The sequence below is a fragment of the Lonchura striata genome, chromosome 35, assembly GCF_050655825.1.
Source record: "Lonchura striata isolate lonStrDom1 chromosome 35, ASM5065582v1, whole genome shotgun sequence".
Classification (NCBI taxonomy): Eukaryota; Metazoa; Chordata; class Aves; order Passeriformes; family Estrildidae; genus Lonchura; species Lonchura striata.
In genome coordinates this window covers 7572563-7588085 of record NC_140737.1, presented here as the reverse complement: position 1 = coordinate 7588085, position 15523 = coordinate 7572563, and the positions used below count along the sequence as shown (strand labels likewise).

Here is a 15523-nt window from a genome sequence, read left to right as displayed (position 1 = left end):
TCCTTCTCCTGCTCCGAGTCTTTGGAGTTTTCTGACAGAAATCTCTCCCCTGCCCCACCCACCCACGGGGCTTCGGGCGGGTTTCCCTTTTCGGGGGAAATCAAAGCGAAGCACTGATGCGCTAACGAGGGGCAGGAGAAGTGAGGCTCCTGGGCTTCCCGCAGAGGCGGAGGCACGGGAGGCGCAGGGCCGGGAAAGCCGTGGCGGGAGGCGCGGAGAAGTTTGTTTGTGTGGGCAGCTCAATCCCGGCTCGGGCCCGGGCCCGTGCCGGGGCTGTTGCTCATCTCCGGCTTTCCCCTCACGCAGCCCGGGGGCGCCGAGAGCGCGGGGCGAGGCGGGGCCGTGCGCAGAGCCCGCCCCGAGCTCGCTGCCATTGGCCGCCGGTGCCGTCAGTCGCGGTTGCGGCGCGCTGATTGGTGGGAGCGGGGCGCGGCGCGGCCCCGGCGGCGGGCTGAGGGCGGCCGTGGCCGCGCAGCGCCGCCATTGGCCGAGCGGCTGTGCGGGCCCGGCAGCGGCGGCAGCGGCCGGAGCGCGGTGAGGCGGCGGCGGCGGAGCTCGGAGGCGGCCCCGGCGCAGGTGGGAGCCGCGCTGGGCTCTGCGGGGGCTCGGGGCCGGCTGCGGGCGGAGGGGGCGGCAGGGGGCTCCGGCGGCTCGCCGGTGCCGTGTCCGGCCCGTGCCGGCCCCGGGCTGAGGGCGCTGCGGGAGCGGCTGCCCGCGGTCTCCTTCCCGCCGGGGCCGGGCAGGAGCCGCTGCCGGAGCAGCGCTGGCTCGGCCCGGCTGCTGTGGGTAGGACAGAGGGGCTGCCCCGCGGCCGGGAGCGGGCGGGGAAATTCCCGTCGCCGGAGGTTCGTGTGCCCGGCGGAGAGCGAGGAGTCCTGTCAAAGTGACTTTATTGCCGAGCAGGGGCAGAGGCCGTGGGGCATTTGCCGTGCGCTCTCTGCCGTGCTTGTAGTCCGCAGCCTCCTTTTTATCCTCATTTTCCCGGCCGCATCTCCCTCTGCCTTTGCCCACCGGCTGAGTTCCTTGGAAGGTTCCGACTTCCCGATGCGCCTGGAGCCTGTCCTCGTTAATGTGCACCCTCCTTTTGTGTAACAGCCGATATTCATGGCTCTGTTAAGTCTTTGTTCTTCTCCTCGAAGTTCGGGAATGTAGCGGGACTTTGAGCAGCTGTCTGGGTCAATTTGTAACATTTATTGGGACTGATGGTTTCTCCCCTTATCTACATGTGCCCGGCCCTATCTCCAGGCAGATTCACTCCTTGACTCTGTTTTGTCCTTCCCGGGTCCTCTTTGTTTTTGGGATTATTCTCGGTGCCCTCATTCGCTGTCCTTTTGTAGCCGTTTGTGGATCAGGAGGCCTGGCTGCCACCTGCATGCCCTGGCTCAGCTGCTGGATGAGCTGCACTGCCAAGGTGTGGAGCATGGTAAAAAGATGAGAGTTGCTGCAGCACAGAAGAAGAGAAGCCGCATTCCTTTAACCCCTGGTCTGGTGGGGAGCCAGGAAAGCGTGTCCCATTTCCATCCTTTCCGTGATTGACCAATACATAAACTGCTCTCCTATTTCCTTTGTTATCCTTTTCACCACTTTTCACTTGTCATCTCTTACCAGCAGTAGTTTGAGTAATTTAGTTTTCCACAAACTCCTGTTTTTTCTGCTCACAGATAATCTGATCCCATCCCCTGGTGAAATGATGTGTGTTCCTCTTTTCAGTGGATTGGTCGGCAGGAAGGTCAGGAGCTGGAGCTGTCTGGTTCGTTCTTCTTTTGAGGACCGCTTGTAATGTAATGATGCCATTGAAATGATAAATGGGTTCTCTGTCTCCTGATATGAATTGGTTCGGGTTCTCAGGGGCTGGTCCATGGTGTTGTAGGATTTGTTCTGGTGGCCATTAATCTTTTCCCCATTTTTGGGTGCTCCCTTCAGCTGGGACTCCATCAATTGACCGCTTTTTTCTAATTACATCATCAAATACTTGAATTCCAACTGATTTTCCTGAACTTGTTCTAGCAAAAACCCCAGTGCTCTGATACACCCTGTACAGCACAGACAGGGACAGCAGATGTTGGAGTGGGCAGAGGGATGATCCCCCCCTTATTTTAGTGAAGTTTTCCCAACATTCTCCATTTGCTGTTTCCCTTTGCAGCTTCAGCCATTTCTGTTGCAGAGTCAGAGATCCTCAGCATGGGCTCTGCCTTCAGCTGTGCAGATTCCATCTGTGCAAGCAGGCAGAGCTTGGGGTGAGGGGCAGAGGGAATCAGCCAATTCCTGCCCCAGGCAAGAAGAGCCAGGTACATTGTCCTCAATTTGCCCCTGCAGTGTTAATTTGCATTTCTAAAGCTCCTATCCAGGCTACCTGTTTAAACATTAAGGGGTCACCTTTAAATCTCTTCTAGTGATGCAGCCTAAAGGTGAACTTTGAAAAACCCAGATCAAAATTTTTGTATCTTTTACAGCTTCACAAAAACATAGAGAAAAAGGCTCAAGGTAATTCAGTTTTTTCTACTTCCTCTCGGAAGAAAAACTGATTCTCACATCCTTTACCCAAACCTAAGCACTATATAGAAGTATGAGTAATAAAAAAATACTCTAATGCTCTAAACTTTGCACTGAAACTTCAGGAAAAAGAAAAACTTCACTAATCTTTTTAGTGTTAGAGTCGAGGCATTCCTTGATTCTGGCCAGGATGTGCAACAAAAATCATTCCATTCCCACATAGCCCAGGTGTGCAGAGAAAATAGTTCCATTACATGCGGGTTTTACTAGGTTTTCCCCAAATTTGTGCTGTCTGAAGCAATCTAAATCAACTGGTTTAATATTCTGTAGTTTCAAGTTGTGCAGTTTATATTATTTGGTTTCCTATTGGACCCGGATTTATTGGTTTGTGCTGTTAATGAGGTGGGAAGTGCTGGATTTCCTTCTCAGCCTTTTGCAGACCAGGTGTCTGCAGCCCTGCCGGGGGCAGTGTCTGGGGTAGATGTTGGTTGCTGTTTGCTGCTGGGGTTGATGTTTTGCTGCTGGTCGTTGTCTTTGTGGGTCTCTTTTGGGCCATTCCCAGTGTGTTGAGATGTTAAATTAATCTCCACTGAGTGGTGTAACATCCCTTAACAAAACCTTTAACATTTGTTTCCCCAAGGCCAAGGCAAAGCAAACCTGAGTAGAGAAATCAAAGGTTAACAATGCTCAAGTCTATGAGCTGGTCTATTTTCCATGGATGCAGTGGCAGGCAGGGCAGTGTGTGAGTGTGAGTGTAACTGAGTGGAATTGTCCCGGTGTCTCCCCAGCAGCTGTGGCAGTGCAGGCCCAGCGAGCACTGAAGCTGCAGCAGTGGCAGCAAGGGCTGGCCCCGGTGGCTGGAGCTGCCCAAGGAGGGTGGCCAGGCCGAGGATTTCAGCAGAGGAGGTGTGGGCAGGCCCAGGGCCTTGCCCCGCTGTGGAGCCCTGGCTGCTGCTGCGCTGCCTTCAGTGCAGGCTCAGGGGGGCCTCCCATCCTCCTGCTGCAGGCGGGAAGTGCAAATCTCCGGGGCTGCAGAGACCTGGAGCCCAGGCTGAGGGGTCCCCCCGTGTTCAGCTGTGCTGGCGGCTGTTTCTGGCCTCGGGGCCCCTTGGCATGGGCCACGCCACTTGGCCACCAGTGGTGCTGCTTTGCACTCCTTAGGCAGAGCCCATGTCCTGCTTGGATGTTGGCAACAGCAAAGTGCCAAGGCAGGCTCTGTGCCAGCCCAGCTTCCTGGGGGAGAGATTGCACCAGAGACAGGATTCTGGCCACAGACTGCTTTAAATGTGCATCCCTTATCTGCACCCTGCACTAGGTGGAGAATTCCCAGGGTAAGGAATTCCCGAGATCAAGTGCAAGGGAAATAATTTAGTATCTGCCCTGGGTCTGGCTCTTCTTCTTGCCCAAGCCAATGGCAAAAGCCGTACCCATGGCATCTTGGTTTCTATCCCCAGCTTCCAAAGGTGTTTCTTTCTTTCCCCATTCATTCTTTGTACCCAGCCTGAACTGTGGGGGTGCCAGGGGTTCTGGAGGTCCCACTGTATTCCTAAAGCTTCCATAAGTCCCTGGAGGATCTTTCCTGGAGAATGAGTTCTGCTTGTCTGAGTCTGTTTCTTCCACAATCCCTTTTATATTAATTACTTCTTTTACAGTTACCTTAATAAGTGATCCAGTGGTTGCTGAGCAATCAGAATTGCTTTTGCCCCCCTGTTAGGTGAGATGGTGTCACCAGAAGATATTGAAGCCTTCCTGCTCAGGGCATTTCAGTGCCAGGCTCTTACAAGCACACACAGCTGTGCTGGTTGAGCTGACCATGGGGGGTAACCTGCGCTTTGTCTGATTCCCTTTCCTCAATAACAGCGTGTCGTGGAACTCTTTTCCCTTCTGCTGCCCCTGAAGAGCCATCCACAAACACATTTTCTCCATTTTCAGACGAAGACTGAGGGTTCTCCAGGGCTCCAGTGTGGTGGGTCCCCGGTGGGATGGGAGCTCAGAGAACCCTGCCAATCCATGTCCATGCAGGGGTGGACTTGCTCCTGCTGAGGGTGCTGCTGTCTGTGCTTGCAGTGTCCTTGTGGGCTGCAGCTGGAGCCCTGACTCCTTCCCAGGGGCTGTTTGGGTGGGCTCTGCCCTGGCCAGGAGGGCAATGCCTCTGCCAGGTGCTTGTGGCCGATCCCGTCATCCCCTGGGTGCTGGGGCCCCCTTGGGCCCTGGGGTTGATCCCTCAGGGGCTGTGGGAACTCTGCCATGGCCTTTGCCTTCAGCTTGGCCTTTTGCTCATCCCTTCTTGCCTTCAGCTGCTGTGCCTTTGTGCCCAAGTGCTGCAGGGCCTTCTTGTGCCACTCCTGCAGCCCCGGTCACTGCCTGTGGGTGCTCATCCTCTGAGAGCTGCTGAGCTTTCTGCAAAACCTTTCCTTTCTGCAGGGACCCAAAGCAAATCCTGAACAGCAAATCCTGATCCTTCCATGTGCACTCTGCATTTCCCAGCTGTTCCTTTGTTTTCCCCGTTGTGCTCAGGGTCCCTGCCCAGCCCGTGTGGCAGAGCCGGTGCCTGTCCTGCCGCAGTGTCCAAAGGCGGCCCCCCCGGCGGGCAGGGCCGGCAGCTCCCCGGGGCCGGGCAGCGGCCGGGGCGTCCCGCAGCCTCCTGGGGGCCGGGGGCCACTGCCGGCCCTGCCCGGGGCTGGTGGGGTCAGGCAGCGCCCGGCGCTGAGCCCCGGCTGCCCCACAGCCCCGGCCCGGCCCCGCAGCTCCCCACAGGCCCCAGCCCGTGCTCCCGGTGCCGCACCTCTGCGCCCGGTGCTGCCGCTGCCAGCGCAGAGAAACCCCTGGCATCCTGACCTCCTGCTTTTCTTGTCTTGGGCAACTGGGAATTCAAAATATTAGCTGGCAAATTGTGAGGTTAAGACTCTGTGGAAAAACATCCCAATCCAGAGTATTTTTCTCTTCCTCCTCTTTGCTATCATCCTTTTTCTTACCACACAGATTCCTCCTGCTGCTTCTTGCCAGAACCATATTGCTGCACACTCCCCTTCACCTGATTCCTTCCCAGGACACGAATACCATCCATCCCCTGTTGTCTAAATGCCTTCTCCACTTTCCTTGTTGCCTCCCTGGGTGTCCATGTCCTTAATTACCTCTGGGGGAATGTGCAAACTACCTCAACATTCTCCCAAGGGACCCTTCAGAGACATTTTGGGATCATCATCCCTTTGGCCAGGACCCCTCCCTGGCTTTCCCTTTTCTCCCCTCCATGGGTGCCCTGCCATGTTCACTCCCCGAAGATCCCGGGCACTCACTGATGAGATTTTCAGTGCTCTCTCCCTGCTGACTCTTCCCAGACCCCCCTGATGTGTCACTCGTCTGTCTCCTGGTCACTCCCGGGTCCCCAATCAATCCCCGGTGCCGCCGCCATTCAAGGGAGCCGATCACCCAAAGTGGGTGAGGCACCTTCAGCTGCACTCCCTGCCCGCCGCCCTGGAGGTTGGAAGGAATTCGGGATGAGCCCCAGGGTGTGCGGAAAAATTGACATCACCAGACGATTCTGTCCGCAGAGCAGACAGAGGAGTCCTGTAAATGGAATTTCATTCCTAAAAATGGGAGAGGCCATGGGACATTCCCCATGGGATATCTCCAATTGTTGGAGGACACAGTCTCTTTTTCATCTGAACTTTCTTGGCCACATCTCCCTCTGCTCTCCCCACTGGCTGAAGCACTTGACAGGTACAGACTTCCCAATCCACCTACTACATACCCACCTTGATATGTTCCCTGCTGTTATATAGCAAACGATATTCATGGCTCTGTTAAGTCTTTGTTGTTCTTCTGGAATTTCATGAATAGGGAAGGACCTTGGCTGAGCAGCAGTTTGTGTCATCAATTGATAACATTTTCTGAAACTGATGGTGTCTCCTGTCATTTCCTTTTTTACAGCTCCCTGGCCCTATCTCCGAGCAGATTCAGAGCATCTGTTTGTAAAGACACTTTCCTGTTGTTCCTTTCATGGGGTCCCCCGTTTGTGGGACATCCCCCCTGGAGCAGGGTGTCCCCTCTGTGCTGCAGCCCCAGGGCTCGGGCAGAGCTCAGCCAATCAGAGCCCGCGGCGCTGATGACTCACCAGTTGCCAGGCAGACTCGCAGCTCCCCGCGTTCCCCACCTGGACCCACCTGCGCGCCCCTCGGCCCCATGGCCCCGCGAGGGGAATTTGGGGAGGTGGGAGTGGGGCAGCGCCAAGGCCGGGCCCCCCCGCGCTGTCCTGGCGGGAGCGGCTGCAGTGGGGACCGAGTGCGGGCGGGAGCGGCCGAGAGCCCAGCGCTGCCCCAGCCCGACCTGCCCCAGCTCCATCCCTGCCCCTGCGCTGGGATGCTGTGGGGCTGGGGGGAAGAGGGAGCCGGCAGTGGGTGCTGGGCCTGGGGGCAGGAGGAGAAGGGAAGGAGAAGCAGGCTTGAGGAACAGAATGGTCAAACGGTGCAGGTGGCATGAGAAGGTGGGATTGTGCAGGAGAAGGAGGAATAGCAGGAGGAAGAGGAGTGTGAGGAAGAGTAGAGACACAAGAGGAGGAGGAGAAGGAGCAGAAAGAGGAAGCAGCAGAAGGTTCCACCACTCCCTGTGTCTGCAGCCTCCCCCAGCCCCAGGGGCGCTGCTCCCTCCACATGCAGCAGGTGACTGTGGAAGTGGATCCATGATTTTCACGGGGTGAATCTTGGTGTTTCTGAGCTTTCTTGGGCTAAATGTTGGTGCTTTGGTTTTATGTGGCAGCTGAATCTTTATATTTTGGAGGAGGTTTTTGCTGAGCTGTGATGTTTGGGGAGGTTTTGATTTGTGTCTTAAAGTTTGTGGGATTTTTGGGCTGAATCTTGGTGTTTTGGAGGTTCTTACAGACACAAGATTCCCAATGACTTCCTGAGATGAACTTGGGAAGAAGGAACTTCCAGTCCAAGCAGCTCTCCTCTTGTTTTTCCCTCAAACCAGGATTTGTCATTCCCTGGATGTGGCTGGATGGAGGAGGAGGAAAAGCCCCGGAGATGCTGCAGGAGGAGGAGCTGCAAACCCAGCCCAGGGAGCTGCAGGGAGGAAAGAGCCCCCCTGAGCCAGGAAGGCGGGCGGAGATCCAGGCGGAGCTCGGAGCTGGTGGAGAAGCCTCATGGCAGGGAGAAGCCCCACAAGTGCTTGGAATGTGGGAAGGGTTTCAGCTGGAGATCCAACCTGATCCGGCACCAGAGGATCCACACTGGGGAGAGGCCCTACGAGTGTGGGGAGTGTGGGAAGAGGTTTCGGACCAGCTCCCATCTCCTCCTCCATGAGCGGATTCACACAGAGGAGAGGCCCTTCCGCTGCCCCGACTGCGGGAAGGGCTTCAAGCACAACTCCTACCTCACCGTGCACCGGCGCATCCACACTGGGGAGAGGCCCTACGAGTGTGGGAAGTGTGGGAAGGGTTTCAAAGACATGTCTGGCCTGAATGAGCACCAGGTGGTCCACACTGGGGAACGGCCCTTTGAGTGCTTGGAATGTTGCAAGAGCTTTGGGAGGAGGTCAGGCCTGAGAAGACACCAGCGCATCCACACTGGGGAGAGGCCCTACGAGTGTGGGAAGTGTGGGAAGGGCTTCAGACACAGGTCTGGCCTGATCGAGCACCAGGTGATCCACACTGGGGAACGGCCCTATGAGTGCTTGGAATGTGGGGAGAGGTTTCGGTGGAGCTCAGACTTTAGAACACACCAGCGCATCCACACTGGGGAGAGGCCCTACGAGTGTGGGGAGTGTGGGAAGAGCTTTCGGACCAGCTCCAGTGTCCTCCTACATGAGCGGATTCACACAGAGGAGAGGCCCTACCGCTGCCCCGACTGCGGGAAGGGCTTCAAGCGAAACTCCCACCTCACTGAGCACCAGCGCATCCACACCGGGGAGAGGCCCTACAAGTGTGGGAAGTGTGGGAAGAACTTCTCCATGAGCTCAAACTTGACCCAGCACCAACAGAGGCACCACTAAGGGAAGCCCTGTAAGTGCTCAGAGTGAGGGAAGAGCTTGAAGTGAGGGAAGAGCTTGCTGTGCTGCTGCAGCTCCATCCCCCATGGGAGGATCAGGCCTGGATGATCCCCAGTGACCCCAGTTGGGCAGAGCCCCGATGATCCGTGGTCCTGGTGATCCCTGTTGGGTGTGGGGAAGGTGTTGGCTTTTTCTCCTTGTGCTGCTGTGATTTGGGTGGGTTCCCATGGATGGGGGATGGGAGGTGAGTGGGGGGTCCTGGTGCACTGGGGGGGCTCATGGCTCAGGGGGTCCCAGTGCTTTTGGGGGGATCGGTGAAGAGGGGAAGCAGGTATTGGGGGGGTCCCAGTAAACTGGGGGAGACCCTGATGATAACAGGGGGTCCTGGGAGATAACGGGGCGGGTGGGGGGAGGGGGAAAGACCAAACCCTAAGGGACTCCCCTGGTGCTGGTGAACCCCCCAAGCCCCCTCAGTGCTTGGGGTCCCCCCCAGTCACAGCACTGTTCCTGGGGGTCCCACAGCTCTGGGGGGATCAAAGGGGAGGGGATGGAACCTCCGTCATGGGTGGGGGACACAAAGGGGAATCCAGGCCCAGTGCTTGGGGGGGTCGGAGCACGAGGGGGGCCCGGTCCCTGTCCCGGTGCATGGGGGTTTTGCTGCCGGGGTTGTCCCGGTGCCTGGGGGGTTCGTTCCCTATCCCGGTGCTTGGTGAGGGGGGGGCAGTGCCCGGGGGGCTCCCACTGCTCGGTAATTGGGGGGTGTCGGAATCCAGGACATTCCTCTGGCTGCCAGGATGGCTCGAGACCCTGGCAGTGGGCTCAGAGACCTTGGCACGGTGTCAAGAACAACAGTGGCTTTGGTTTTAGCCCCTGGAGAAAATTGCCAACTTTGTATGAGGAATTACAAAATACAAGGGTTTGAGTAGCGTGGTAGGTGAATTAACACAGGGTGGAAAAGTAAAATTTTAGGGTTTTACAATACGGGGTTTAAGGGAAGAAGATGGAGGGATTTGGGCGTGTCCTGACTGTCTTCTCCTTCTTCTTGCCCTCCATGTCTTGCTGAGATGATGACACTATTCTATTCACTGTCCAACATAAATTATAGATATTGGCACGTTAATGTAAACACAGTACAGGTAGTTTTTAGTGTAAAAGGCAAACAGCGCCCTGAGGGCAGGGAGGCTGCCACAGACCGAGCTGCCAGACAGAGCTCAGCAGAGCAGACAAAGCGTGTTAGAGACAAGGGAAAATAAACGGCCCTGAGAAGCAAAGCTCCACATCTCGACTCCTTCTCTGCCCGCGTGGGCTGGGAGAAAAGGACTTTTCACAATCTCGGGGTCATCTCGACCACCAGAAAACCGAGGGGGGGTCTCCACTCGTCCCAGTGCCTGGTGAGGGGGGGGTCAGGGCTCGAGGGGGTTCGGGGGCACTGAAGGGGGTGCGGGTGCGGTTTTTGGGGGGTCCTGGCACCCCCCTAGGCAGGGTCAGTGCTCAGCAGCGGGGGCTGCCTGGGGACCCCCCCGGCCCCCAAATCCCAGCCGGGTCTCCTGCAGGGCACTGAGGGGAGGCTCGTTCACCCCCCTGCCCCCACCAGCGTCGCCACACGCCTTCCCAAAGTGTCCCCAAGTGCTCCCAAAGTGCCATCAGGATGTCCCCGAGTCTCTGCAGAGGTGACACCGGCCTGATTACAGCCCAGTGGTGATGTTGCTCTGTGCACAGCAGCCTCGGGATGTCCTCCATGGCTCTTTGGCCCCGCTCGGCCACCACGCGGCCACCGTGGCCAGGAGAGGGACAGAAGAAGAGGGTGTTGATGTCCCCAAGTGTCCCCAGCAGGTGACGCGTGGCCAGGCGGGCACTGGCCTCCCACAGCTGCTCAGCCTCGGTCACTGTGGCCACCAAGGCCGCACGGAAATCAGGGGACACCTCCATTGTCCCCTCCAGGGCAGCCTCGATGTCCCCGAGCCGGCGCTGCAGCTCCCGGGGGAACGCGGTGGCTTCGTCACACGCGGCCACCAAGTCCCCCAGCAGCCCCAGGTGCAGCTCCAGCCGCTGTCCGCTCCTGGTGGCCGCATCCCTGCAGGCGTCACAGAGCTTGGTGGCCCCCTTGGCCAGCCGGGCCCAGCTGTCCATGAGCCTGTCCAGGACACGCCTGGCGCTGGCCAGGGCTCTCACATCGGCCCAGGTGGTCCCTGGGGTGTCCCCGAGGTGGGCCAGGGTCCAGCCCAGGGAGGGGACAGGGTGGTGGCCCAGGGAGGGGACAGGGCGGTGGCAAAGGTAGTCCTGGAGGTGAAAGATCAAGGTCCCCACAGCCACCCGCAGGAACTCTGGGGACACGGCCAGCAGCACGTCCCTGTGCGGCCTGGCCACGGTGGCCGTCAGTTCTTTCAGGGTGGCCACCAGCTTGCCCAGTGTGGCCACCACGGCCACCATCGCCTCCAGCAGCTGGTGGGGGGACAGCTTGGGAGGGGACAAGGGAGGTGTCAGGGACCTGGTGGCACTTGTGGCCTCCTACAGTGGCCCCTGTGCCCTCCCAGGGTTCCATTGTCCCCTCCCTGGAGGGCTCTGCTGTCCCCTCTGTCCCTTTGCCACCCCCTCATCCCCCACTGTCCCTCCCTGTTCCCTCCTGCCACCTTCAGTCCCCTCCACCCCTCTGCCCCCCCGTGTCCCCACTGTCCCCTCCTGCCACGCCTCTGTCCCTCTGCCACCCGTGTGCCCCCAGTCCCCTCCCGCCCCCAAGCCAGGATTGTCGCACCTCGTGGGGCTCCATGGCCGCTGGAGACACTCCGGGGAGGGGACACGGCCGGGGACACTTGGGGACACGCGGGAACATGGCTGGGGAGGGAAAACAGGAAGAGGTGACATCATCGCCCCGGCCCCACCCCACCTTTGGCCGCTTTTGGGGAGTCCTGAGGAGATTTTGGGGAAGTCCTAGGTGAGCTTTAGGGGGTCCCAGGTGAGGGTTTGGAGGGTCCCAGAGGAGAATTCCCAATGATTTGTGGTTTCCCAGCTGCCCAGGTGAGGTCTGGGGGTCCCAGGAGAAGTTTGGGGGTCTCAGGTGAGAGTTTGGGGGGTTCCAGGTGAGGTTTGGGGGTCCCAGGTGAGGTTTGCAGGGTCCTGAGGAGATTTTGGAGGGGTGCAGGTGAGCTTTAGGGTGTCCCAGGTGAGAATTCCCAAAGATTTGGGGGTTCCCAGGTGAAAACAGCTCCGGGGGACCGAGGGGGGAGGGGCTGGGGAGGTTTCGGGGTGTGTCCCATGGGTGGGGGAGGGGCGGTGAGGGAGGGTCTGGGGGAATTTGGGGGGGTGGGTGGGGGCAGGACGAACCCCCAGACACTGACCCCGCCCCCTTGGGCCCCGCCCCGTGTTTTAGCCCCGCCCCTCGCTGCTGGACACGCCCACCGAGCGCCCCGCCCCCTCAGGCCCCGCCCCTCCCCATTCCCAGCTCCGCGTTCTGGCCCCGCCCCCCTGAGGCCCCGCCCCAATCAGCCTTGGCCCCACCCCATAGTAGATAGTTTTATCAATGGAAACCAAGAATCGCCACAAATCGACCCAAAATTTCAAACCCAGGGCAGTGGGGGAGCAGGACCACACCTGTGATTTCACGGGGGAGGGGCCAGGTGGGATTTTGGGGGGTTCTAGGTGGGCTTTGGGGGGGGTCCAAATGAGTTTGGGGGGTCCCTGGTGTTCCTGGGTGGGTCCAAGTGGGTTTTGGGTGGGCCCAGGTGGTTTTTGGGGGGATCCAGGTGTCCTTGAGGGAGGTTCAGATGTCCCAGGGGTGATCCAGGTGTCCCTGAGGCATTTCCAGGTGGTTTTGGGCGTGTCCCAGGTGTTATTCAGGGGGATCCAGGTGTGCCTGGGGGTTCCTGCTGTGTTCAGGAGGCATCCAGGTGTGCCTGGGAGGGGTCTCAGGTATCCTGGGGGCAGTTCCAGGTGTTCCTCCATAGCTCCAGGTGTTTTCTGGGGGGATCCCGGTGTCCTGGGTGGATCCAGGTGTGTCTGGGCGGGGTGCAGATGCCCAGGTGTTCTGGGAACTGGTGATCCAGGTGGGCAGGCACCCCAACATCTGGGTGGGCTGGGACTCAGGTATGAGGGATCTAGGTGAGAGGAAAGCAGGTGTGAGGGTCCAGGTGCCCAGGTGTGGGTGGGACCTGGTTATCCAGGTGTGATGTCACCTGGTTATGACATCACCCACCTACCCAGGTGTGACATCACCTCTCCACTCAGGTGTGGTGTCACCTGGTTATGACCTCACCCCCACCCAGGTGTGACATCACCAGCTCACCTGGCCATGACATCACCTGTCCACACACCCCTCCTGCCCAGCTGTGACATCATCCAGGTGTGTGACCTCCAGGCTCATCTGGGCGTGACATCACTGTCGTGCCCACCTGTCCCCTCCCCTGTCACCTCTCCAGCCCACCAGGTGTGATGTCACCAACTCCACCAGGTGTGATGTCACTCCACCAGGTGTGATGTCACTAAATCCACCAGGTGTGATGTCACCTCACCAGCTGTGATGTTCCCCCCGTCCCCAGGTGTCTCATCCCCCAGATGTGATAATGTCACGCACGTGACATCACCGTGTCCCTGCACAGGTGGCTCTGTGTCCCTGCACCCACCCAGGTGTGACATCACCTGTGCCAAGGTGTGACATCCGTCCCTAGCTGTAACATTACCTGTGCCCAGGTGTCACCCAGGTGTTACTCAGGTGTTACTGAGGTGTGATGTACCTGTGTCCAGGTGTGCCAGGTGTCACTCAGATGTGGCTCAGGTGTCACTCAGGTGTCACTCAGATGTGGCTCAGGTGTTGCTCAGGGGTCACTCAGGTGTCACTCAGGTGTCACTCAGGTGTACCATGTGTCACCCAGGTGTCACTCAGGTGTGCCAGGTGTCACTCAGGTGTCACTCAGGTGTCAGGTGTGCCAGGTGTCGCTCAGGTGTCACCCAGGTGTCACTCAGGTGTGCCATGTGTCACTCAGGTGTCACTCAGGTGTGCCAGGTGTCACTCAGGTGTCACTTAAGTGTGCCAGGTGTCACTCAGGTGTGCCAGGTGTTGCTCAGGTGTTGCTCAGGGGTCACTCAGGTGTCACTCAGGTGTGCCATGTGTCACCCAGGTGTCACTCAGGTGTGCCAGGTGTTGCTCAGGTGTTGCTCAGGGGTCACTCAGGTGTCACTCAGGTGTCACTCAGGTGTGCCATGTGTCATCCAGGTGTCACTCAGGTGTGCCAGCTGTCCCCGCACAGGTGTCCCGGTGCCTGACGAAGCCGTCCCTCCACACGAAGGTGCGCTCGCAGGTGCTGCGGGTGCAGGGCCGCAGCCCGGGGTGGGTTCCATGTCTCGGCAGCGCTGTTTCATCCCGAAGCGCTCGCGGCGCTGCGTGCAGGTGAAGGCCGCGGGCCCAGGTGCGGGTTCAGGCGCCGCTCGCGCTGCGCTGCGAGAACGCCTTCCCGCAGTGGCACAAAACACCTCGGCCGAGCTGCACCAGCTCACCTGGGCGGCAGGTGAGGGCTGCGAGGGGCGGGACCCGCCCCCGCCGTGCGGGGCGCGCTGCGGGCGGCTCCGGGATTCGCCATCCGGGCGGGTCTGCGCGAAATTCCCGAATATTTGTGTGCGATTCCGGCGGTTCTGTGCAAAATGCCCAGCTCTTTGTGCGAAATTCTGCCGGTTCTGGTGGAAATTTTCTTTTGTGTATTAGGACTTTCTTTCTGCTGCCATCTGTGGTTTTGCAATCTTTCCCCGGCTGCAGCTTGTGGTCTTTTATAACTTTGAGAATATTTTTATACAAGCACAACTTATTACCTGTACACTTTACGTAAGCACGAATAATTCCATAACATATATTACAGTAGGGCTGCAGAAATCCTCCTGCAGATCCATGGGGATGCAGAGATCCCCTGTTGGAATCTGTGGTATTGATGATTCCAAGATTGTAGGAAGTCTCTGTCAGCCCTGCTGCCAAAGAAGAAGTAATAAATCGTCTGTGCTGGTTTTCAAGGTTGTTTATTCTGTTTATCTCTAACATGTTCTGCTGCCCTGCCGCAGCTCTGTCCTGCAAGGCAGCGTGTGGGGCTCTGTCCTCAGTGGGATGTTACAAACATTAAATACCAGAAACTACCTGTGCTATATTTACAATAATGTGCCAATATCTGTCACCTACGTTGAACAGTGTGTCCCCAGCCTAAACCAACAGAAAAATGCCAAAACTACAGTGAAACATGGAGGGCATGAAGAAGAAAAAGGACAAGACACATGCAATTTCTTCCATCTTGTCCCCTTTGGGCCACTTATTGAGAATCCTAAAATTTTACTTTTGCACACGTGCCATACTTTCTTATTACTTATATCAAACAGAGCTTGTAATTCATCCTGTAAGATTGAAAACTCTTTTCCATCGACAGAGATCAGAGACAGTGTCTATGGGGGGTCTGTACAGGGGGGTTCCTGACCCCTGCCAGGGACCCAGGACTTCAGGGCAGCCAAAGCGACGCCCTGGACTGCCACAATCCCCCTGCAGGTCCATGGGGATGCAGAGATCCCCCTGCAGGTCCATGGGGATGCAGAGATCCCCTGCAGGTCCATGGGGATGCAGAGATCCCCTGCAGCCCCTGGAGGAGCCGGGCTGGAGCTCGGCGATGCCTGAGAGGAGGCTGTGAGCCCGCGGGCAGAGGGGCCCCGCTGGAGCAGCCTGTCCTGGCAGGACTGAGCCCGTGGCACAGTGACCCACGCTGCAGCACTCGGAGGGGGCTGTGCCCAGGGGATGGACTCCGCTCCGAGAAGTTCCTGGAGAAGTCTCGGCCGGGAGAGAGCGCAGGGTGCAGCAGGGAACGACTCCTGTCCCTGAGCAGAGGGAGAAGCCCCGGGGGATGAGCTGAGCATGGCCCCATTCCCTGTCTCCTGCCCTGCCGGGGGAGGAGGTGCAGCTGGGAGCAGGGAGGCGTGGGGAAAGCTGCATTTAAGGCTCTGCACTGACTTCTCCTTCTCCTGCTCCGAGTCTTTGGAGTTTTCTGACAGAAATCTCTCCCCTGCCCCACCCACCCACAGGGCTTCG

General features: G+C 58.3%; 1 pseudogene; it reads left to right on the top strand.

Annotated features, from left to right (window-relative positions):
* The window catches only part of LOC146764340 (uncharacterized), a 30042-nt pseudogene extending 14848 nt beyond the window's left edge, over positions 1-15194 (top strand).
* Positions 15195-15523: the final 329 nt, after the last annotated feature.